The sequence below is a fragment of the Physeter macrocephalus genome, chromosome 5 (genome assembly GCF_002837175.3).
Source record: "Physeter macrocephalus isolate SW-GA chromosome 5, ASM283717v5, whole genome shotgun sequence".
In the NCBI taxonomy this organism is placed as follows: Eukaryota; Metazoa; Chordata; class Mammalia; order Artiodactyla; family Physeteridae; genus Physeter; species Physeter macrocephalus.
Window position 1 is genome coordinate 35,391,578 of NC_041218.1, and position 25,227 is coordinate 35,416,804.

The following is a 25,227-nucleotide window of genomic DNA, read 5'->3' on the forward strand; positions in this document are numbered from 1 at the left end:
AAGCAAAATGAGAAGACAGAAAAACACACAGCAGGTGAAGGAGCAAAATAAAAACCCACCTGACCTAACAAATGAAGAGGAAATAGGCAGTCTACCTGAAAAAGAATTCAGAATAATGATAGTAAAGATGATCCAAAATCTTGGAAATAGAATAGAGAAAATGCAAGAAACATTTAACAAGGACCTAGAAGAGCTAAAGAGGAAACAAGCAATGATGAACAGCACAATAAATGAAATTAATACTTGAGGATGCAGAATTGTATGCATTCATTATATTCAAGTAAATTACAGCATATTATTTATAAATTCCCCTTGCTGTTATTGTTTTTGAAAGGGAAGAAAAAACAGCTAACGTCTTGCTATACTGGGTTTTTAACTCTACCTGCTATGCAAACATGCACAGATTTTTTTTTTAATGAAATGAAAACAAAATAGGTATTTTCTGGTCTAATGAGCTATTTCCATCAAAATAAATTCCCCAAATGGAAGTATTACAAGGCTCATGCTAAGCATAACAGTAAATGCTTTGTGCATTTTCAGAGGCATGACAGTCCCCCAGTAATATATGAACTTTGAGAGCCAAGCCTACAGCTGCAGCAAATGTTCTAACAAGTGTATTCTTCACTTCTAATCAGAGCGGCACCCAGGAGCCCTCCAAGCAAGCAACGTGAATAAAAGCTTGAGGGGAAAGAGAAGTTCGATCACAGTGGAATCTCCCACCACTTGAAATAACCGGCGCTTTCAGTGGGTCGGGTTTTATTATCTGTTACATAATGTCTCAAGTTTAGTTATTTCAGTAAGAGAGGAGGATTTACAGATGGATTTTATTCAGGTTATTCACAAAATGTACTGCTCAAAATATGGAATGTCATGATGAAGGCAAACAAAGATGGCACAGAATAAACAAAATAGTATTCTTTATCTGATTGACTACCCACACCTACCTCCTATCCAGTGTTGTTGTAAGGATCAAATGAAACAATATATTCAAACACTTTGGAAACATTCTGGAAATATGGTCAAAACCAGAGCTGGTTAGACATCAGAATAATGTTCTCGGGGGATGAGTAGTCACTGGAAGGGGCATGCAAGAATTTCTAGGTGCTTACAACATTCTTTTTTTTTTTTAATCTTGATGCCAATTATATGGGTTTATTTAGTTTGTAAAGATTCAGTGCAGTGTACACAAAAGCATGCATATTTATTTATTTTTTATTTTTTTATTTTTTGGCGGTACGCGGGCCTCTCACTGTTGCGGCCTCTCCCGTTGCGGAGCGCAGGCTCCGGACGCGCAGGCTCAGCGGCCATGGCTTACGGGCCCAGCCGCTCCGCGGCATGTGGGATCTTCCCGGACAGGGGCACGAACCCGTGTCCCCTGCATCGGCAGGCGGATTCTCAACCACTGCGCCACCAGGGAAGCCCAAGCATTCCTATTTTATCCCGATTATTTTTCAGTTAAATTTTTCTTAAAAACATGGTTAATGTCAATTGTGTCAAACTCAAATGCCTACAGGGGCTAGTCCAGACATATACACAAATATGCAGGATGGGCTGGCCTCCTCTGAATGAATAAATGAATGCCCCATCTAAAGGGACATATTATTCAGCCCCATCCTTTGTGGCGACTGGAACTCAGAGGCCCTGTTGTGCCAGATTTTCAAGAAAAGATGCAAATTTAGAATTTGCATTTGGAAAATCACTACTTTTAAATGTAAGCAACCATTCAAAATGTTTAAAGCTCCATAAAGCTCTCAGGGACAAGGAGGCTAGTTGTTCTTGAACTCAGCATGTTCAGCACTGAGAATCAGTCCTGAGGTACAAGCCATCAAGCATGATGTAGCAAAAATGGGGAGTCAAGGGCTTCCCTGGTGGCGCAGTGGTTGAGAGTCCGCCTGCCGATGCAGGGGACACGGGTTCGTGCCCCGGTCCGGGAAGATCCCACATGCCGCGGAGCGGCTGGGCCCGTGAGCCATGGCCGCTGAGCCTGCGCGTCCGGAGCCTGCGCTCCGCAACGGGAGAGGCCGCAACAGTGAAAGGCCCGCGTACCGCAAAAAAAAAAAAAAAAAAAAAAATGGGGAGTCAAGGTAATAGCCCCCACTAATCAGTTATACAACCAGTTTCCTGGAGAATATTGCCCAATCTCTTTGTCAGTGTCTCTGCCAGTATTATGATAAATGGAAAATCTTTGTACCTAGGCTTGTGGGCTACTGCTGGACAAGAAGACATGACAGGTGACACTAGATGGCACCCCATCCTACCCACAAAGAGCTGTGTTTTTAACTTTTTTTTTGTAAATTTTGTGTCATTCGGAAATATTATTCAAAGGGTTATCATACAAAAGGATATTGTCAAGTGTCATTATTGTCTCAACAGTGCCTGCATTCTAATGGGAAATAAGCTTGACCTTTGAAATGATAAAGATGTAATTTAGAAACTGAAAAGAAAGAAAATAAAAAGCTGATTCTGTAGTATATCCAGGGCTTAATTATGACAAAGGGAATTAGTGGAAGGCTAGACCCTCACATGGGAAGGCCTCAGGGGCATGTTTGAAGAAACTAGTAGAACAGATCTTTGCCACCCCTTGTGGAGATCAGAAAGAGCTAATTTCTGTAGCTGTGGATATCACAGTTCCACCCTTTCCTGCCCTATCCCTCCCAGACCCTCTGTGTGCAGTGGTCAAGATGATGGAACTTCCTGCATTCGGTGCCAATTTTTGGTTAGATTTGTTTTCCGTAAAACCATTGTGTACGCATCAGTAATTTCAATGTTTTATTTATTTAAGGTGTGAGAGTTTGAACTTTCACAACTATTAAAACAATCCTTTGAAGATAAGCCTAAATGGAAAAAAAAAAAAAAGTGCATGTAAGCCAAATAAAATAAGCCTACTTTGTTGATCATAATTACTGTAATCTTTGAGAAGATGCATACATTCCAGGCTCCCTTCTCTAGTTATACATTTTCCCCTTCCACCTCCCTCAATAAAGTGGAGAAGGGCTGAAGAGAACTACGGACAGGTCATTCGTGTTACCTTCTTTCCCTACTTTTAAGACCAAAGTGACCCTCACTGTGTTTCACAAATATATACCTACTGTGGAATAAAAACATACTGCATATTTATGTCAATAACATACAGAGATGTTTCATTTATGACGTAAATTTTTTAAAATAAATTTATTTGAATTTGTATGTTTTCTAAACCATAGTAATGTATGGCAAAGAGTTACACATAGAAGAAATTAGATGTATCACCACACACTTTGGATGTATAGCCATTTTATTTTAGCCAGAGTGTACTGACAAAATAAAGGAAAGGGAAGCATCCAGCAGGCGCAGTTTTGCTGTTTCCTGAGGGCAGCTGACTTTCTGGGGATTCTGCTCAACAATAGTTTTTTCCAGTTCAAAACTGAGAATTTCCAGAGGGAAGGGTGGGTGAGAGTCTGTCCCATGCTGTAGAATCAGTAAAAGAAAGTTCTGTCAGCCAGTGGAGTTTGTGCAAATACCAAGTAAGTATTTGGCCAGGAGAGAAACAAAGTAGTGAAGCTCATGAAGGAGAAGTATCTACCGTGAGGTCCTGTTTGAAAACAGCAGAAAAAAACCAAAAATCGTGGTGGAAAAAAAAAAAAAAAGACCATTAGAAAATCGTGAAATATGAGGGAGTGAACAAGTTTTCCAGTAGGACAGGAAGCCCTAGTAATAAAAGGAACAAGCAAACATTGAGTTACTGCTGAAGGAAGTCTGGAAGACTGCAATATGCAAAGCAACACAGACTGAACTATTCCCCAAAGAAGCAGCAGCTAAGTTAGACCTTCAACATAGACAGCCTGGGGAACTTTAGAAGAAGATGACAGAACACAGACAAAAGGAGATTAAAGATAGACTGAGACACATACTGACCAAAACTAGTAAAACATTATAAACACTCAGGGAAGAAAATACTGATTAAAAAGATTCATTTTTACTATTTACAAATGTCCTATTTCCAAAAGGATTTGGTGCCACTAAAATTCAACACATATAAATTTTACCACAATTATTTGTAGTTTGTTTTAGATTTTAAATTGAGCTGTAAAATCTGGTTAAAATATTCTGCACATTGAGGTAGTTAATGATCATTCCTTTCCATTTAAACTTCAGGAATTGTTTGAAGGTGACATATCTGCAGTGATCACGCTCATTGATCACTTATTCTGGTGATCCTATTCTGGTGGAGACAGTATAAATGGAGATAGATACTCACATGCGATGAGTATAGACAGTGGCATCAAAAATTGCAACTGGAAATCAAACCTGTTGCAGACCTCATTTGGCAAGAATTAGGTCTGATAGGCAAATTAATAATAACAATACTGTATAGACATTCATTGAGCATTTACAACATTATAAGCAGAATGTATTTGTGAGTCACTGAGTTGAATCTAGGGCCAGACTAAGTTTGTTTCCTGATTCTATTACCTATTAGCTATGGTCAAGGTATCTTCTCTGTCTCAGTGTTCCCCTCTTTATCTGGTGAATAGTAATGGCATCCACCTTAGAAGATTGTTGTGAAGAATTTAAATGGGTTAGTACAATACATGTAAGGAGCTTAAAACAGTGCCTGGTAACAATATGTGCCCCCCAAAAACACACAGCATGTAACTGAGTCAGGATGGGGACCCAGGAAAAGTGGGCACTAATTATGTAACATTTGTATCAGTGGTACTAATAACGTTTTTATAGCGTTTTATGTTTTTAAAGTGTATTATCTTATTGATCCTAAAGCACAACTGTGAGAAAGGTAGTACATGCAGCATTGACTTAAATCCTGTTATTTTCAGTCTCGTATCAACAATCTGATCTATGAACCTTAACTTTGTTTTCCTAGTATGATTATTTTATTGTACTCTGCTTTGATAAGGAAACATATTCATTTTGATAACAGGACAGAATCAAGACCTATTTTTGTTTGATGTTGAAGAGTAGTGGAAAGTAGTAAGTTAGGTGCTACTCCAGTAGAAGCTAACTGACTTTTCAGTACTCATCCAAACACTCAAGTAGAGTGCCCAGTGAAAAAAACCCAGTACCAGCCACTGAGGATAAAAAAATAAGTTAGACGTGGCCCCTGTCCTGAAAACTCACAGGCTAGTTGGGTAGAGAGACATGTAAACAAATAATGAGAACACGATGGGACTCTGACCATAACAGAAATGGGCCATGGGGACACACAAGGGAAAACAGTATGTGCAGCCAGGTGGATGTGGTTAGCAAAACCTTCACAGAGAAGGCTGCACCTGAGCTGGGCTCTAAAAGAGACGAAACTTGCCAGATGGAGAGAGATGAGAAGGATGGATCAGGAAGAGGGAATTGCATGAACCGTAGCACAGAGCATGAAGGTAGATGGTGTTTGGGGAAAATAGTAAGTGACAGGCAAAAACTTTCCATGGGTCTCCCTTTTCTGCACGACCTGCAAGCTAATGAGATTTGGGCAGCTTTCACAGATGTGGAGGGAAGTATGACATTGTGAGTGGGACCATTTGGGCTAATTCAGTATTTCTGTTGCTTCTACATCTGAACGTATAGTAGGAATTGATATGATATAAGCTTGTGCTTCTCCATCCCAAGGTGCCTGTGGGGAGTCTTCTGATTAGGAAGAGCTGTAAGTAGAGAAATGCTGTTATCTCTGGAGCCCCGCAGCTCTCATGATCTCTTTGAGCTTTAAGTCTCTATGACTGATGGTTTAGCCAATGAGAGCCTCTGGCAAAGTGTGGTAAACTCCCTGACATGACTAGCAGGTATATCCTGTTAAAAATCAGATATTACTTTCCACTAGGTTCCTATTGAAACTGATCGCCTAACCTGAGGAGGCCTTGTAACTCCCTGGTCTGATATTAGCTTTGGGGGTGGGCCAGCTTAGGTTCAGTGACTAACAAGATGGAAAGAACCCAACAGGCCATCTTTGTCAAATAGAAATGTTGTAGCCAAGAACAGAGCAGTCTGGCTATAGCATATCAGCTTTAGATGAAACAGTGGCAACTCTCCCTCTCTTGGGGGATACTCCTTTTCCACTCTGCCACCTGAACCACAGCTGCTGACTCAGTGGGTCTCTCGCTTCACAGAGATCGTCCTAAATGCCTAAGCCTGCTTCCCTGATGGTTGGCTAGCCTGGATCTTCATTTGTCCACCGAACTGCTGGAGCTGTTCAGCTCATCACCAGCGGTTGCAGAACTGAAATAGATTTGGTCGTTCCTCTCAGCAGGCACAATGCAAAGCTGTTCTCATCGCTACTCCCCTTGATGAATCTTGTTAATATATTTTTACTGATTCTTGGGCTGTTGCCAATATTTGGTCTGCCAGTTGGAAAACTACAGACTAGCAGATAAAAGATACTCCTCTTTGAGGTTGTGAACTGTGGAAAAAAATCGTGGCTTTTGATCAAACCGTCTGTGCCATTCCTGTAGATGCTTACCAGAAGTACCAGAAGTTCTCTGAGACCGACTGGAATCAAGTTGCTGATGGAACCTGAAAGACCTAGATTATCATGACTGCAATGGATCCATCATCATAATGGGAATGGAAACGTCCACAGTCATAGACTAAGCACAGAGTGAAAGATGCTGTTTTCAGACACAGGTGCTCCCACAGCATAGCAGACTGTGGCTCTTGCCCAGAGTTGATCCGATCAGTAGTCTCATGGTGTGAGAGGACACATCGCAAGGGGCATTGAGCGTTCTCATTGCTAGCAGATTACTTCATCACAGCTCTGATTGCCCTCTTGGGGCTACTGTTGCTACCTCACCACTGTCGACGCCTTTTTAGGTATGGTATTGATGTGCTTGTCAGATCACTTGATTCTGCCTCTACCATTATGGTCCTTGAAATCATCTGTGTCATATTTTTTGCTTTTCAAACAATTTACATTTTGACAGTGCTTTACCTTTTATTAGAAAAACTACCCGACGGTGGGCTTATATTCCAGATATTTGAAAGACCTTCCATTCATCCACAGGATCTGATATTATTGAGCATTGGAAAGGCTTCCTCAAATGTCAAGTCAAAAGGATTTCTAACTCTGCCCCCTTTACTGCCTTTGTCTACAGTGTTAGCAAGGCAGCTTGGTCATTGAAGCTGGTTGTCTCAGAAAGGGATCTTTTCTGCTCATCTGCTTCATGAGTAATGAGCAGGTCAAAAAAACTGGTGGGGGCTTCCCTGGTGGCACAGTGGTTAAGAATCCGCCTGCCAGTGCAGGCGACACGGGGTCGAGCCGTGGTCCAGGAAGATTCCCACATGCCGCGGAGCAACTAAGCCCGCATGCCACAACTACTGAAGCCTGCGCGCCTAGAGCCCGTGCTCCGCAACAAGAGAAGCTGCCGCAGTGAGAAGCCCAAACACCGCAACAAAAAGCAGCCCCCGCTTGCCACAACTAGAGAAAGCCTGCGCACAGCAATTAATGTCTTCCTCCAGAGCAAAAGCTGTCCATTATAAAATACTAATAACCCTAAGCCCAGAGTTTTTCTCCTGTAATGTGACATGGAGGAAGAAACTTTCCTCTCCCCTTCTAGGTTCTTGTGGCTGGTCTAAGAATTAAATTGACATGAGACAGATAACCGGAAAAAAAAAAACAAGCAAAAGTTTAATAACGTGTATATGTGACAGAGACCCAGGAAAACTGAGTAACTCGCCAAAATGGCCGAGACCCTCACCTTAAATATCATCTTCAGCTAAAGACAAAAGAGGAGGTTGGGACTTCAAAGGGGAGGGAGGCAATTCACATGGAGTTGGAAAAGCAAATGTTTGGTAAACAAAGGTTTGCTGGGCTAAGCAGAGACAATGGGGCAGAGAGTGGACTCCGATCTCCAGGAGTTAACCCCACCCCACCTCGTGCAGATTGACTGCAAATATCTCTGGCGATTGTTATATTCCTGCAATAGGCCCTCTGTCTAAATTCTTCAGGCATTTAGGAGGAAGGTCAAAGTTTCTTCCTGAGTCTTTCGGGCCTTGATTATTTTTAGCTCAAAATAATCTTCATGCCAAAGAGACATTTTAGAGAGGCAAGCTTTGTTTCCCTATAAATGCAACCCATTGCATGTGCAGGTGTCACCCGGTCCTGTGAGTCACTATGCGGTAATTGGGGCTTTGGGAACCAATGCAAGAAACACACAAACAAAATAAAACAAAACACACTCATATTCTGACTACTGCTCCTTTGTGAGTAATAAACTCCTTTGTCTCTGACCCATGAATCTCTTGTCTTTTGACAAAACTCATGCAACTACTATAGGTAAACTTGTTAGAAACTACTACAGGTAAACTTACAAATAGGGTAAAACCTCAAAATTTCAAAGCTCTTGACAGTACATAAATCCAGGTGGACAGAAGCATTACTGTTTAGGAACAAAGTAGCAAGGCATGAGGCTGGTAAAAAAGATTAGAGCTGGATTGTGAAAAGCCTTATTTTCCATGCTATAGTGTTTGGAATTTTTCTGTAAGTAAGAGGGCGTCATGAATATATTGTTCAGGAGACTGGCAGTTAGGAGGAGAGATTGGGTAAAGGAAGATTGGTGCTCAGAAACTTGTTAGCAGGCATCTGACAGTCTAGATAAGAGATGACAATGACATTTCCAAGAATATTAGATATGGGAATGGAAAGGAGCAGAACCTTTCAAGAGCAGAACCTTTCAAGAGCCATTTTAGAAGTAAGCTCATGTAACTTGGCTTTCAACTGAATGTGAGAGATGAAGGAGGATTCTAGTATAGCTATGAAGTTTTTAGTTATGGGTCTGTCTAGATTTACAAACAAGTTGGATTTATAATGTATGGTGGTCAAAGAACAGAAGTTAAAACTCATGAAAATGATTGATAGGAAGAATGACTTAAAATAGTTGCCTAAAATTTTAAAGGCATGAACTTTTTTTAAATTGAAGTATAGTTGATTTACAGTGTTGTGTTAATTTCTGCTGTACAGCAAAGTGATTCAGTTATACGTATATATACCTTCTTCATATTCTTTTCCGTTCTGGTTTCTCACAGGATATTGAAAACAGTTCCCTGTGCTATATGGTAGGAATGTGTTGTTTATCCATTCTGTATATAATAGTTTGCAGCCGCTAATCCCAAAATCCCAATCATTCCCTCCCCCACTCCACCTCCCCCTTGACAACCACAAGTCTGTTCTCTATGTCTGTGAGTCTGTTTCTGTTTCGTAGATAAATTCATTTGTGTCATATTTTAGATTCTACTTTAAGATCTATGGTTTTACTTTAATTTCACTTAGATATAAGTGATATCATATGGTATTTGTCTTTCTCTTTCTGACTTACTTCACTTAGTATGGTAATCTCTAGGTCCATCCATGTTCCTGCAACTGGCATTATTTCATTTTTTTTAATAGCTGAGTAGTATTCCACTGTATATATGTATCACATCTTCTTTATCCATTCATCTGTTGATGGACATTTAGGTTGTTTCCATATCTTGGCTATTGTGAATATGAAGTGTTATGAACATAGGGGTGCATGTATCTTTTTAAATTATAGTTTTGTCTAGATATATGCCCAGGAGTGGGATTACCGGATCATATGGCAACTCTCTTTTTAGTTTTTTGAGGAACCTCCATACTGTGTTCCATACTGGCTGCACCAACTTACATTGGTTAGTGGGTTCCTTTTTCTCCACACTGTCTCCAGCATTTATTATTTGTAGACGTCTTAATGATGGCCATTCTGACCAGTGTGAAGTGATACCTCGTTGTAGTTTTGATTTGCATTTCTCTAACAATTAGCAATGTTGAGCATCTTTTCATGTGCCTGCTGGCTATCTGTATGTCTTCTTTGGAGAAATGTCTATTTAGATCTGCCCATTGTTCAGTTGAGTAGTTTTTTATGTTTTTGGGTTGTATGAGCTACTTGTGTATTTTGGAAATTAAGCCCTTGTCGGGCACATCGTTTGTAAATATTTTCTCCCATTCCATAGGTTGTCTTTTCGTTTCGTTTATGGTTTCCTTTGCTGTACAAAAGCTTGTAAGCTTAATTGGGTCCCACTTGTTTATTTTTGCTTTTATTTCTATTAAGGCATGAACATTTTGGACCGTTTATTTAACTATATTAATGTTCAGCCCTGCAAGTTTCCTTTAAGCAGTCGCATACTTACTTGTTAATTACAGGCGCTATATAACTACTGTCTTATGTTCAGGGCAGTGGAAAAGGAATGGGTTGTAGGGTCCTGTCAGTCATTGGCCTAAATATAATACCCCATGCTAGCCATAATGACTTTGTTTCTCTGAGTCCATTCCTTCTTGATAAAAAGGGGACGCTTACTCATACCTAACAAGGTTATTGCGTGACTCACACAGGACACACATATAAAGTTCCTAGGACATTGTTGGACCTGGTCATGTTAATTACTCTCTGCTCACCTTCATTCCTCGCCACGTTTACCACTGCCTCCTTAGAACTAAATTGCTCATCCAAGCCCTTTTCCCAGAGCTTTCCTCCAGTCCTGCTACTTTTCTCATTTCCCATTCAGACTTGACAGTCAGCTCTGTCTTCATGGCTCTCCACCCAGCACCTTTGAATGTCTCTGTCACACTGTGCTTCCTTGGGCTGCCCTATTTAGTTTACCCTAGGACTCCTCTTTTATCACACTGTGGGTGAATACGTCTGAATCTGACTTCCCTCATTTAGAACCAGAAATAGGGGTGCAAAATCAGTAACATTAACACTGAGAAACTGAAAATTTTCTTTTTAGCACTTTTACTTTCTCTTTGATTGGGTAGTGTTAGAATGGAGATCATGACAAAACCCTGTGGCAAATCTTCTTGCAAAGGCAAGTGATGGTCATAAGAAAGAAACTAAATGTGAAGCTCCCCGTGTGGCTTCCCATAAAGTCCACAACGTAGATTTCAGGTAGGCAGGATCATTGACAACAAAGAGTGATTCTGTGGGAACCATGTCCCTAGTCACTATGGTTAAAGAGATGTAGTCGAGTGTTTCGAGTATAATCAGGGTTGGGATCAGGCAGGCCAGGGTTCCATCACTAGCTTTGTCATTTACAAGCTGTGTGACCTTGGACAAATTACTTATCTCTTTAAACCTCAATTTCCTAACTTATAAAGAAAAAAACGGTAAAAGTGCCCATGCCAGGGGTCATCATGAGGATTAAATTGAATAAACTATGTAAAGCACAACGGCTAGGAGTTGTAAGTGCTCAATAAATGTTACGTATTCTAATATGTCTTCTGTGTAGGTGGAAAGCAAAAACGGTATTTGAATCCAGACATTTGACTCAATGTTTATATGTTTAAAAGCCTATGTAAAATGATCCTAACGAAGAACTGATTTATTTGTATGACTTTTGTAAGCACAGTGTGTCATAATAGATGTGAAAGCACAACATTTAAAGTACTATACAAATATAACATTATTATTATTAAACACATAAATAAACAAATAACAGATGTGGTTATTAATCTTAGATCGAAAGATTCTACTATTCAAAGCACTTTCAGAATGCATAGTTACATAAAAAGAAAAAGTTTGCTTGGAAAGCAAGAAATTAGGCATCTTTAAAAGGTTTCATTCTAACAGCACTACTTAGATGACAAATCATAAAAAGATTTCATAGCTATTAATCTCTTATAAAAACATTCTCATTCACAGTGTAATCTTTCACAATATACGTTATTTACCTGATACTTAGATTTTAATCCAATCTGAGAGGATTAATTTTTAAAATGAATATTATAAGGAGCCTAAAAAATAACTGTCAAGTACACAGAAACAACCAAGTACCTGTAATAAAAGTCACATAAACTTCTCCAGTACAGATTGGGTTAGTATTTTATATACTCCACAGGCAGTAAATGCTATATTTTATCATATAAATTCATTTCTAGCTGCTCCTTATAAATCAGAGATCTGATAGGATATATCCTAACAGTCTGTCCTATAAATACTTTTTGAGTCATGCTTTGTTACACATATCATCATATTTGTTTACCAAACGCATTCACCAAGACTACATTGTAAAATAAATATTTATGGGCTCTTATTGCCAGAATTTAACTAGCTGTGGTTAAAACATTCTAGAGGTGTCAGGATATTCCCACATGATCTATGTCCATATAAAGTCATGAAGTCATAGAATCAAACCTTTCCCAAGCAAATGTAATTTCCCTCAGCCTCTTTAACACCTGGTGTCTTCCCAGATGATTTGAAAACTGCCTCACTCATTCCAGTGTGATGGTGACTATACCAGAAAACATCAGTTTAACAGTGGTTACATGTTGTGGGGACAAAAGAGCAGTGGGATGCTGGAGCAAGTCATTATCACTAGGATGTCTTTTAAAAGTGATACTTTAAAAATATTTGTTCACCATTTATTTAGAGTAGAGGTTGAGAATTTCATGAGGGAAAAGGGACAGGGACCATAATTCTGGATGGTTAGACTGAGATGGAGCTCAGTTCATCCTCACAGTCCAGGTGAATCCGTTTGGCTCCATAGATGAACATCTCATTCAGCAAAGCCAAAGCCCCAAGAGAGCTATACTCATTGCCTAAGAGAATCCACTATGTTTTATTCCATCCTCCAGTCCATCGTAAATATTTCTTTCTGCCTCATAGAATATTCTTCCTGAGAGGAAATATGGAGATATGATTTTAACCATCTTGGTGTATTTCCATAGATAGTTTGGTGCCCTAATAGTGTGACACTCTTTAAAGATTAGTTCTCCAGCCAGCTTCCTGACCCACCCCTCCTTTAGGTACTAAGCATTCAGTGATGAAAACATGATGGCTACTAGTCATTAAGATAATATGCTAGTAGTTTCTTCAAGGCAAGTACATTATATGGAATTTAGCAGAAATTTTTTTTACCTTTACTTCTGTAGTTTTTAACTTCTTATTTCGGAAGAGGTTTTTTCCTTGTTTTTTGTTTGTTTTGTTTGGTTTTTAGTTAACAGTATTCTTTTTACTTTTACTAAGTCTAGTATTTTTTTTTCTGTTTTCAAAATTTTTTGAGTTATGAGTTAACTTCTTGTAATTCTCATCAGCTTTAATCTCTACATGCTTGCCATCATTTTCCCTTTCAAAATTAATAAAAGCTACATAACTGTTCAATAATAAAAATTTCACCTACCCCCAAACTTGCCTCATTTCTAGGCAAAATTATAGCATACTCTAATGAACTCTATCTACCTGAGAAATGCAACAGTTTTGAAGTCTTCATCCCAATTTTGCCATCAGTTAAAGGATAGACTACCTTACCTCGTGTTCACTGCCGCAGCCAGCACTTATTTACTAAAACCATTGGGAAAGTCATTTATCACATAAGATAAGGAAAGGATTTTTTCCCCCAAAATGTTGATCTTTTTCGGTGACTCTCATGATGACCCGTTTGTGGTCAATTAAGTAGCTAATCACTTTCAGTATACTTTACAATCAGGTAGTGTTTTACAGTGTAGAAAATATTGCTACCAATCTAATGAATTATACAGAATTTGAATCTTTTTATTTCAGACTAATTGGCTGAAAGCAAATTGGCTGAAAACAAGGAAGTCCATACCACCTTTAAGTGGAGTAGCTAGTTATTTTTTTTTTTAAATTAATAATAATATATGTGGGGAAAGTATTGATTATAATGGTATAACATGAAAACATTTTATAATCTTTTAAGAATCTTTAAGTAATTTTCTCAAAGTTTTAGATTTTTTAATTTTTGCTTCACTTTTTGCTTTCTTTTTTATTTACTGACATACAGTTGACAAACAATATTACATTAGTTTCAGGAGTATAGCATAATGATTTGATATTTATATATGTGGCAAAGTAATAACCACAATAACTTTAGTTAACCTCTGTCACCGTATATAGTTACAAAAAAATTTTTTTTCTTGTGATGAGAATGTTTAAGATCTACTCTTTTAGCAACTTTCAAATACACAATATAGTATTATTAACTCTAGTTACCATGACGTACATTACATCCCCAGGACTTACTTATTCTATAAATGGAGGTTTGTACCTTTTGAACCCCTTCACACATTTTGCCCAACCCCAGCTCTTACCTCTGTCAACCACCAATCTGTATCAATGAGCTTGGTTTTGTTTCTGTTTGTTTTTTAGATTTCACATGTAAGTCAAATCACACAGTATTTGTCTTCCTTTGTCTGGTTTATTTCACTTAGCATAATTCCCTCAAGGTCTGTCCATGTTGTTGAAATGACAATATTTTATTCTTTTTAATGGCTGAATAATATTCTGTTATATAGATAAAGATACAGATATAGATCACATTTCCTTTGTTCATCCATCGATAGATGCTTTGGTTGTTTCTAGATCTTGGTGACTGTAAATAATACTGCAAGAAACATGGGAGTGCACATTTTTTCAGGTAGTGTTGTTTGTTTTCTTTGGATAAACACTCAGAAGTGGAGTTGCTGGATCATATGGTAGTTCTCCTTTTAATTTTTTGAGAAACTTCCATACTGTTTTCCATAGTGACTGAACCAATTTACATTCTCACCAGCAGTGCATAATTTACATTCCCTTTTCTCCATGACCTTGCCAACACTTCCTATTTTTGATAATAGCCATTCTAACAGATATGAGGTATCTCATTGTGGTTTTTATTTGCATTTCACTGATGATTAGTGATATTGAGCACTTTTCACATACCTATTGACCATCTATATGTCTTCTTTGGAAAAATGTCTGTTCAGGTCCTCTACCCATTTTTTAATTAGATTGTTTCTTTTATATCATGTTATATGAGGTTTTTTACATACTTTAGATATTAACCCCTTATCAGATGTATGGTTTGTAAATATCTTCTCCTAGTCCATAGGTTACCTCTTCATTTTGTACATGGTTTTCTTTGCTGTGAGAAGCTTTTTCATTTATGTAGTCTCACTTATTTATTTTTGCTTTTGTTGCTTTTTCTTTTTGTGTCACATCCAAAAGATTACTGCCAAGACTGATGTTAAGGAGTTTACTGCCTGTACTTCCTAATTCATTTTTAGATTTTTAGTGTTTCTCTCATTTCAAAGATATTACCTACTATGTGCCAAGCACACTGCCAGACTCTAAACATAAAAGGTGACCAAATTACATGGGTACCTATCTTCACTAAAATTATAGGCACTATGAAAATGAACATTAAGCATTTTAATAAATACATAATTATAAACTGTTAAGTGCTGTGAAGGTAAAGAGCATATGAAAAAGTAACAAGTACAAATGATGTAGATATTTATATTAGTAAAAAAATGGGACAATTTAACTGTCCAGAAATGGATATTAATTAGAAAAAAAAAACTAAATGCAGCATAAATGATATGTGGGTAATTTGCACAATACTAAAGAGCCTACTTCCAACAATAGACAACCAGATGATAAATAAACTGAAATGACATTAATTGAATGCTTATTGTGTCACACATTTTGTGCTAACCACTTTGCATCCCTTATGTAAGTTGATCTTCATAACAACCCCAGTAAGCAAGTATTATTTCTCTCATTTTACAGATTTAGCAGGACTTAAATATCTTTTCTCCCTGAATGTGTACACACACACACACACACACACACACACACACAAAACCAAACAACCAGAGTCAGCATATTTGACTAAAAATGTATGTATTCATTCAGAAAAAAAAATTTATTAAACACCTACTATGTGCCACATACTATTCTAGACTTTTGGGACACATCAGTGAATAAAACAAACAAATATCCTTGCCCTCATGGAGTTTACATTCTTGTAAACATCAATAGATAATAAACAAAGGTAATGAAAAGTAAATTGTGTAGCATGGTAACATTATAGTAAGGAAAAATATATGGTTTGTTAGGGAAAAAAATAGGGGCAGGTTAAGGAGATGAGGTTGCAGTCGGTGGGAGATGCTTCAATTTTATATATAGGAGAAGGGTGGGCCCAACTGAGGTGACATTTAATTGAGGTGACATGGAAGTGGTAAGGTAGTTGGCAAGAGTCTGCCTGGAGACAGAGAACTCTAGGCAGAGAGAACAGCAAGTGTAAAGGCCTGAGTGTTTGATCTTGAGCGGTATGTACCATGAAAGAGCAGGAATAGTTTGGCTGGGAACAAGTGAGCAGCGGAGGAAGTAGAAATAAATTCAGTAGGAAAAAATTCTATATGTTCTTATAGTATTCCTTTTTGTTTAAATAATATTTAGGCCTTATAATACAAAGCAAGTTCATTACAGAAAACCAAGGGGTCAGTCACACACTGACTCCTAGATTTATGTGCTCTGTGAAGATTTTCTATGTATGTGTATGGTATTCTTCAACCAAAAAAAAAAAAATATTTTTTTCTAAGGAAGACATACAGATGGCCAACAGGCACATGAAAAGGATGCTCAACATTGCTAATCGTCGGAGAAATGCAAGTTGAAACCACAGTGAGATATCATCTCACACCAGTCAGAATGGCCATCATTAAAAAGTCTACAAACAATAAATGCTGGAGAGGATGTGGAGAAAAGGGAGCCCTCCTATACTGCTGGAATGTAAATTTGTGCAGCCACTATGGAAAACAGTACGGAGGTTCCTCATAAAACTAAAAATAGAGCTATCATATGATCCAGCAATCCCACTCCTGAGTATATATCCAGAAAACAAAACTCTAATCCGAAAAGATACATGCACCCCAATGTTCATAGCAGCACTATTTATGATAGCCAGGACATGGAAACAACCCAAGTGCCCACTGACAGACGATTGGCTTAAGAAGATGTGGAGATATGTTATATACACATAGCCACCCACCCACACGCACGCACACATACCCCCCACCACACACACAAAATGGAATATTAGCCATAAAAATCAATGAAATATTGCCATTTGCAGCAACATAGATGGACCTAGAGAATATTAGCTTAGTGAAATAAGTCAGCCAAAGAAAGGCAAATCCTATATGGTATCATTCATATGTGGAATCTAAAAAATAATATGAATTAATTTATATACAAAATAGAAACAGACTCACAAACATAGAAAACAAACTTATGGTTACCAAAGCGGGGGTGGGGGAAACAAATTAGGAGTATGGAATTAACAGATACAAACTACTATACACTAAATAGAGAAGCAGCAAGGATTTACTGTAGAGCACAGGGAATTATACCCAATATCTTGTAATAACCTATAATAGAATATAATCTGCAAAAAATAAATCACTATGCTGTACACCTGAAACTAACAGAATATTTTAAATCAACTATACTTCAATTAAAAAAAAACTAACCAACAAACAAAAAATGAAAGGAATAATACTCTACATAATATTTTTTTAATAAACTTTATGCATTTAGATTGTTCCAAATGTTACTGTATATCATGGTCAGCTCAGGCTGCCAAAACAAAATACTATAGACTGGGCGGCTTCAACAACAACAATTTATTTATCTCAGTTCTGGAGACTAGAAGCCTGAGATCAGGGTACCAGCATGGTTGGGTTCTGGTGAAAGCTGTCTTCCTGGCTTGCAGGTGACTACATTTTCACTGTGTTCTCACATGGTGGAGAGAGAAAGAGCACAAGTATGCTCTCTATTGTCTCTTATATTCTTATAAGGACACTAATTGCATCACGAAAGCCCCACCCTCATGACCTCATCTAAACCTAATCACTTTCCAAAGGCCCCATCTCCAAATATCATCACTTTGGTGGTTAGGGCTTCAACATACAAATTTGAGAAGGACATAATTCAGTCTGTAGCATCCTACCACTGAACACTGAGATTTAGCTGACTTTTTAAATGCTATGAATAATCCAGAGAAATAAATATTGGAAAATTAATTAGAAATTAAACTGGAAAAATTTTTTGAGAAAATTCATAAAGGGTTATAGAACTGTTATCTACCAGGGCACAAAAATCATCAGCCCTTCGAAAACCAGACATTGCAGATATGCATTTTTATAATAATTTTTCGAGCCAAACAAATTGCATTAGATTACATTCGTCTTGAACACACTGCTTTTCACAAATTTATTTTCAGTCAAGTCATGTGTTGCATTTTTTAATTGTTAATAATGTAACCTATATAGACTAGTGGTATATAAATTGGGGAATTGATATATATTTCCAGGAAATTGTGGCTTTGTTAGCCTCACTTATTTCTCTGGGTCAAATGAGGTATATGAGGCATGTATATATAATCAATTAATATTTAAAAATGACTGCACTCAGCCCAAACTATATACTTACTAAACACTTGTTGACTTGTTGTTTAGCATAGACAAGAAGACATGGAATTAAAAAGAAATGACACTGCTACCAGCCATTGACAAAAGCTTTGATGCTTCTTGCAGAGAAATATTGGCATGATAGTCAGCAAAGGACAGCATGTCACAGCCCCATCACACACAAAGTCAACAGATTCAAGAAGTTCTAAGTTTTCTCATTCTGGTCAGACTTATCAATAGGAGGCTGACAATATTACTGCTATTTACATATTGGTACCACACTGGCATGGATTTGCATAATGTATTGTATCTCTATGCTCTAGAGAGTTGCATTGTAACATATTGGTGCTTAATGAACTCTGAAAAAATTGATTTTCCACAGAGTAAATTAAGGAATGCATTATAGCTGTTAAAGCAATCTTAAGGGAAATCCGAAGCTTCCACTGCAGCACCATGCTTAGTAAGTAATAAATTACATGTTATACTTATTTGCCTTAATTCATGCTAATTTTGTCCAATTAATGTATCACAGTAATTCAGAAGCCTGTCACAGGAGAGCTAATTATTTATTGGATTTTTGTGTTCAGCTCCCTAGGAGTCTACTAGCAAACAAACTTGTGACTGTCTTTCTCTTAGGTCCGCAGTGACATTCTTATGTCTTACTGTGGAGAAGTGAGATTCTTCCTTCTGTCTCAAGTTTTAAAAATGATCTATGGGGTGCCTGAGTCAGATTCTTAATTTTTGATTGGTGAAATAGTTTGGCAACTTGTCACTCTGTACTATCTTCCCTACCAAAGTAGCTCTACCTATGAGTCTGTATATTTCAGAGCTCTCACTAAGAAAAAAGACATTTTTATTTGTTCACATGAAAAAGTTCTACTTATTATGGGAGTGTCTACCTATACACCCAAAGTGAATTGGAAAAGTGAGGCAGTTATCTGGACAATTTCACCAGAAATTCCCTTTTTTTGCCACAATTCTCTATCTTTTAGAGCATTCCCCTGGATTTTCTGGATACTTGTATTCTTCTCCTCATTCTGCAGAATCTTGGTTCTAAACCTTAAAAGGCCACATGCAGTGTTCTAAAAGTATTGTTTGGGGAAAAAAGTCATATCTAACTCACAATAGCAATCGATACCTGCTTTGTAAAAATAGATTTTTATTTTACTGTGCTACACTGTTAAATCCCAGCCCCCAAATGAATTATTTATGAGATTAATTTGTGCAATTCATACCTATAAATAATGTGGCAGTTGCTAAATAATTTGCACACCGTGGTAAGAGGCAGACATCAGAGTCAAAGGAGCTGTGCCTCACCGGCTGGAAAATGTTCACTATTTTCTGGAATTCTGACAGACCCACACATTTGCAGACAGTTATTTGTAGAGGGTGAGAAGCATTTGATCTCCTATTTTGCTCCCTCCTATAAGCATCAGGAGAGCACTTGTTTGCTGATTACCATCTTCTAGCCAAATGAAAAGAAAGAAGTGATATCCATTTAAATACATAATGTAGCATGATGTTTACCAGCAAGGTCTATCACAATGATCCAACTTGACAGCAGGTGAGACACGCTTGCCAAGATGTTTTTTAAAAAGTTTACTTTTACAACCCTCTTTAATGTGATGAGGAAAAACGATGACATCTTTTGTTCAGTCGGTTTATACTAACCTGTTTGCCCATAACCGACTGAGTATCTGAGAATCAGCAGACTTCTCCAAACCGTGTACAATTTTACACGTTAGTATACGACTAGTTTGAAAGAAATTGCCACCTACCGTAAAATGTTATTTTCCCCCTCCTCTCAGTCTTATTACCCATTCAAAATGGGAAATAAATTTCTCTTTCTTGTTTGCTCTCTTTTGCATATGGCATTAATGTTTCAGCCACTTTTTCTTTCTTGTTTTTTTTAAACTCTAATTTAGAAAGTTAAAATTAACGGTCGCTTCCTGGTTCCTTTCCTTACAGGAAAGTCATTCTGCTAATGACATTACTCTTGGAAAAATGAATTTTCAACTGCAGCTTCACCCTTTGTAAACTTTGACCAAACTTAGAATAGAATAGAATAGAAAAGCAATACCTGGTTTTTTACTGAGTAGAAGTCCTCCAAAGAAAATGCAGATGTGAGAAGTCTTGTGCTGGTTATTTCATATGTATTCCTATTCCCTCTAAGGTCTAAATTCTCCCAACATACACTACCCTACTGCCCAGTATCGAGGACTTGCACTGTTTAAAGTGTCTTTGTTTTTTAATGAAAGATTTAAACTTTTGTCTTCCTGCCTCAGTCTTTGCAAACACTTGCTTTCCATCAATTGGGACTATGACACTAAAATTCTGAGTCCTGACGAAACGCTAATGGAGATAATTAAAATTCAACCTCATCAGCTTTGTGCAGTTTAGATTAGATTAGGTTGTTTTCTGGATTCCTAAAAATCTTAGGACATTAGTAAGCTAGGCTGGGCCAGGCCTAGGGTCAGTGTGTATTCAGCCTTGAGGGAGCAAAGCCTGGCACCCAGGACCTTCTCACTACAGGTCTCTAGAACTCACACGACAGAGTTTGTCCTCTGTTCATAGGTTCTCTCCCTTAGTGTTTTGACTTGGCCCCTCTTGACTTGGCTTGGTTGGGGGACAATCACTCTGAGACATGTCTGAGGTGAGGACGCAGTACATGGTGGTGGTGATGGGCTCAGATGGAACTGTATCAGATTCTATTTGGTCCCAGAATCTCCCAGGGCCTGAACTACTTCACCTTTAAAATATGGTCAGTCAGAGTGAATCATCACTAAATTGCCAGGGGTGATGTTTTGTTTTTCTCTGAATTCAGTCTAAAAACACAAGTGATGACAGACCTTAATAGGCAAAAGCAGAACTCCTCCTGTCCTGTGGAATCAGACCCAGGCCCAAGAAAGGATGACAAAAGACTGAGGGCTTCTCTCTCCCTGTACCCTTTTAAATATGGGAAGAAAGAATCTCCTCAGTTTTATTTGGCAAATTTAATTACTCCTTGTTCTTCCTTGGATCAAGGTGCCTGAGGTGCTGGATTATCATCTGTTCCATTTTTAGTAGCATTTGAGGTTTTAGAACTTAAAAACTTTTGTACCCCGGAGTTTAAGATAATGGTGACATATGCCTATTGTCCACTTCCTCTCCAGTCAGCGGGTCTGTGTTCCGAGAGCTCTGCACCTCCAGAAAGCTGGCTAAGGTGAGCCTCCTCCAAATTCAGCATCCAAATCCATCCTAAGAGGAATCCCAGACAATGATACTTGTCCTGAGAACTTTCTCTCTCTCTCTCTTTTGTATTATGGTTCACACACAGTCCATAAAAAAAACCAATTAAGAATCACAGAGAAGGCAAATTCTGCTAACTTTATTTTTGAGTGAAAAGTAAAGGACATGCTATGGAAACTTTAAAAATAATACATTTATTTTAAGCAGGACCCTTTGCTTTTTGTTCTTTAATGTGAACCTAAGCTTTTCACACTATATGTCATCAACATTTTTTATATCATTAAATCTGCTGTGACAGCATTTTAAAGATACTTATATAATTTTCAGTCTCTCCCTATCATAAACAATAATTATTGTTCCTAAAAGTTAGCTATGTCAAGAATTTAAGGCTCTGTGTAAATGCCTTAGCCTCACCCAGATCAGTTCAATCTGTGAGCCTGGGCTGGCATCTGAAATATGCAAAAATGCCCCCAGGTGATTGTAGTGGAGAGTCTCAGGGTTAGGGTGGAGAATTTGTAAATAGGTAAAGCAGAGGCTACAAAAGAGTTTACTACTAATTTTGACTTTAGGTTTAGATTCTTTAAATGGTCAGGTACACATAAATTTTTAAAAATATTTTAATCCTTTTTATTTAGAAATAAAATTAAATCTCTTCTGTGTATGAGAATCCTAACATTTCTTTCTTTGGTATTCTTCATATCAACCACTTAACTATCAGATACAGGATGAAGGAGATGCTTTCCCAAGACTGTCCAGTTGTTGTCTGCTTTCCCCTTTCTTAGAAGAACCTTAAAGTCATATAATGCTGGAGGGTTAGAATAAATAAGAAGAGTTAGGAGTGGTCTTTCATGTAGCTTTTTACTACTAAGAAATGCATGACTAACACAACTTATTTCCTATGATATAAAATACAGATACCTTTAAGGGACAACTGGCAATTTGGCAGAATATTAATATTGGTCCATCCTCCTAGGATAGGGCAGCAGGATCCTTTGGTAGCTCCTTTTTATAGTATGCAAAAAACTTAAGCAAATTTAAGGAACATTAGTTAGTCTAGCAATAATCCATTCATGTGTGCTTTGATTAAAATCTTTATTGAGGAATATTAACAATCACAAACTCTTCTTTTTTTAAATTTGAAGTATAGTTGATTTTCAATGTTATGTTAATTTCTGCTGTACAGCAATGACACTCAGTTATACATATATGTGTGTATATCTTTTTAATATTCTTTCCATTATGGTTTATCTCAGGATATTGAATATAGTTCCTCATGCTATACAATAGGACCTTGTTGTTATCCATTCTACATGTAATAGTTTGCATCTACTAACCCCAAATCCCCAACACATCCCTCCCCTAACCCCTCTCTCCCCTTTGGCAACCACAAGTCTGTTCTCTATGTCTGTGAGTCTGTTCCTGTTTTGTAGATATGTTCGTTTGTGTCATATTTTAGATTCCACAGATAAGTGATATCTTTCTCTTTCTGTTTTACTTCACTTAGTATGATAATCTCTAGTTGCATCCATATTGCTGCATTATTGCATTCTTTTTTTCTTATGGCTGATTAGTATTCCATTGTATATGTGTACCACATCTTCTTTACCCATTCATCTGTTGATGGACATTTAGGGTTTTTCCATGTTTGGCTATTGTGAATAGTGCTGCTATGAACATAGGGGTGCATGTAAATTTTTGAATTATAATTTTGTCTGGGTATATGCCCAGGAGAGGAATTGGTGGATCATATGGTAATTCTATTTTTAGTTTTCTGAAGAAGCTCCATACTGTATGAACATAGGGGTGCATGTAAATTTTTGAATTATAATTTTGTCTGGGTATATGCCCAGGAGAGGAATTGGTGGATCATATGGTAATTCTATTTTTAGTTTTCTGAAGAACCTCCATACTGTTTTGCATACTGGCTGCATGAATTTACATTCCCACCAACAGTACAGGAGGTTTCCCTTTTCTCCACACCCTCTCCAGTATTTGTTTTTTGTAGACTTCTTAATGATGGCCATTCTGACCAGTGTGAGGTGGTACCTCATTGTAGTTTTGATTTGCATTTCTCTAACAATTAGCAACGTTGAACATCTTTTCATGTGCCTGCTGGCCATCTGTATGTCTTCTTTGGAGTAATGTCTATTTAGGTCTTCTGCCCATTTTTCGATTGGCTTGTTTGTTTTTTTGTTGTTAAGTTGTATAAGCTGTTTGTATATTTTGGAAATTAAACCCTTGTCAGTTGCATTGTTTGCAGATATTTTCTCCGATTCCGTAGGTTGACTTTTCATTTTGTTATAGTTTCCTTTGATGTGCAAAAGCTTGTTAGTTTGATTATTATTATTTGTTTATTTTTGTTTTTATTTCTATTGCCTTGGGAGACTGACCTAAGACAACATTGGTATGATTTATGTCGGAGAATGTTTTGCCTATGATCTTCTCCAGGAGTTTTATGCTGTAATGTCTTATGTTTAAGTCTTTAAGCCATTTGAGTTTATTTTTGTGCATGGTATGAGGGTATGTTCTAACTTCATTGATTTACATGCAGCTGTCCAACTTTCCCACCACGACTTGCTGAAGAGACTGTCTTTTTCCCATTTTATATTCTTGCCTCCTTCGTCAAAGATTAATTGACCTTAGGTGTGTGGGTTTATTTCTGGGCTGTCTGTTCTGTGCCATTGATCCATATGTCTGTTTTTGTGCATATGCCACACTGTTTTGATTACTGTAGCTTTGTAGTATTGTCTGAAGTCTGGGAGGGTTATGCCTCTTTCTTTGTTCTTTTTCCTCAGGATTGCTTTGGCAATTCTGGGTCTTTTATGGTTCCATATATATTTTAGGATTATTTGCTCTAGTTCTGTGAAAAATGTCATGGGTAATTGGATAGGGATCACATTAAATGTGTAGATTGCTTTGGGTAGTATGGCCACGTTAGCAGTATTAATTCTTTCAATCCAAGAGCATGGGATATTTTTTCCATTTTTTGAATCATCCTTAATTTCTTCTATTAATGTTTTATAGTTCTCAGCCTAGAAGTCTTTCACCTCCTTGGTCAGGTTTATTTCAATGGTTTGGTTTTTTGGGGTGTTTTTTTTTTGGGTGCAATTTTAAAAGGAATTTTTTTTTTTACATTCCCTTTCTGATATTTCTTTGTTAGTGTGAAAAAATGTAACTAATTTCTGTATGTTAATTTTGTATTCTTTTACCTTGCTGAATTCATTTATCAGTTCTAGAAGTTTTTGTGTGGAGTCTTTAGGGTTTTCTATATACAGTATCATGTCATCTGCATATAATGACAATTTTACCTCTTCCCTTCCAATTTGAATACCTTTTATTTCCTTTTCTTGTCTGATTGTTGTGGCTAGGACTTCCAGTTCTATGTTGAATAGAAGTGGTGAGAGTGGACATCCTTGTCTTGTTTCAGAATTTAGCTAAAATCACATACTCTTCTGTGTGCTGATGCTACCATAGTAAATGAGTCAGCCAACATCCACACTCTCATGGAACTTGCAGTCTACTGTAAGGAAGTGGACAAAGGAAGGAAATGAAGAAGAGATGAATAGAAAAAGGAAAAGGCAGATAGTGTTGGTAGATCCTATAAAGAGATGTTACACAGGAGGTTCTAGATGGCTTTTTTAGACTGTGTAGTCTAGCTTCTCGAAGTGATATTTTAGGTGAGGTTTGAATGGAAGGTAGGAATGCCATTCATGGGATGGCTAGGTACTAAGGACATTCTAGATAAAGGAAAAACCTAGAGCAAAGGGTTTTGAGATGAAACTAAAAAAAAACTGAAAAGAATAATCTTACAAAAGATCATA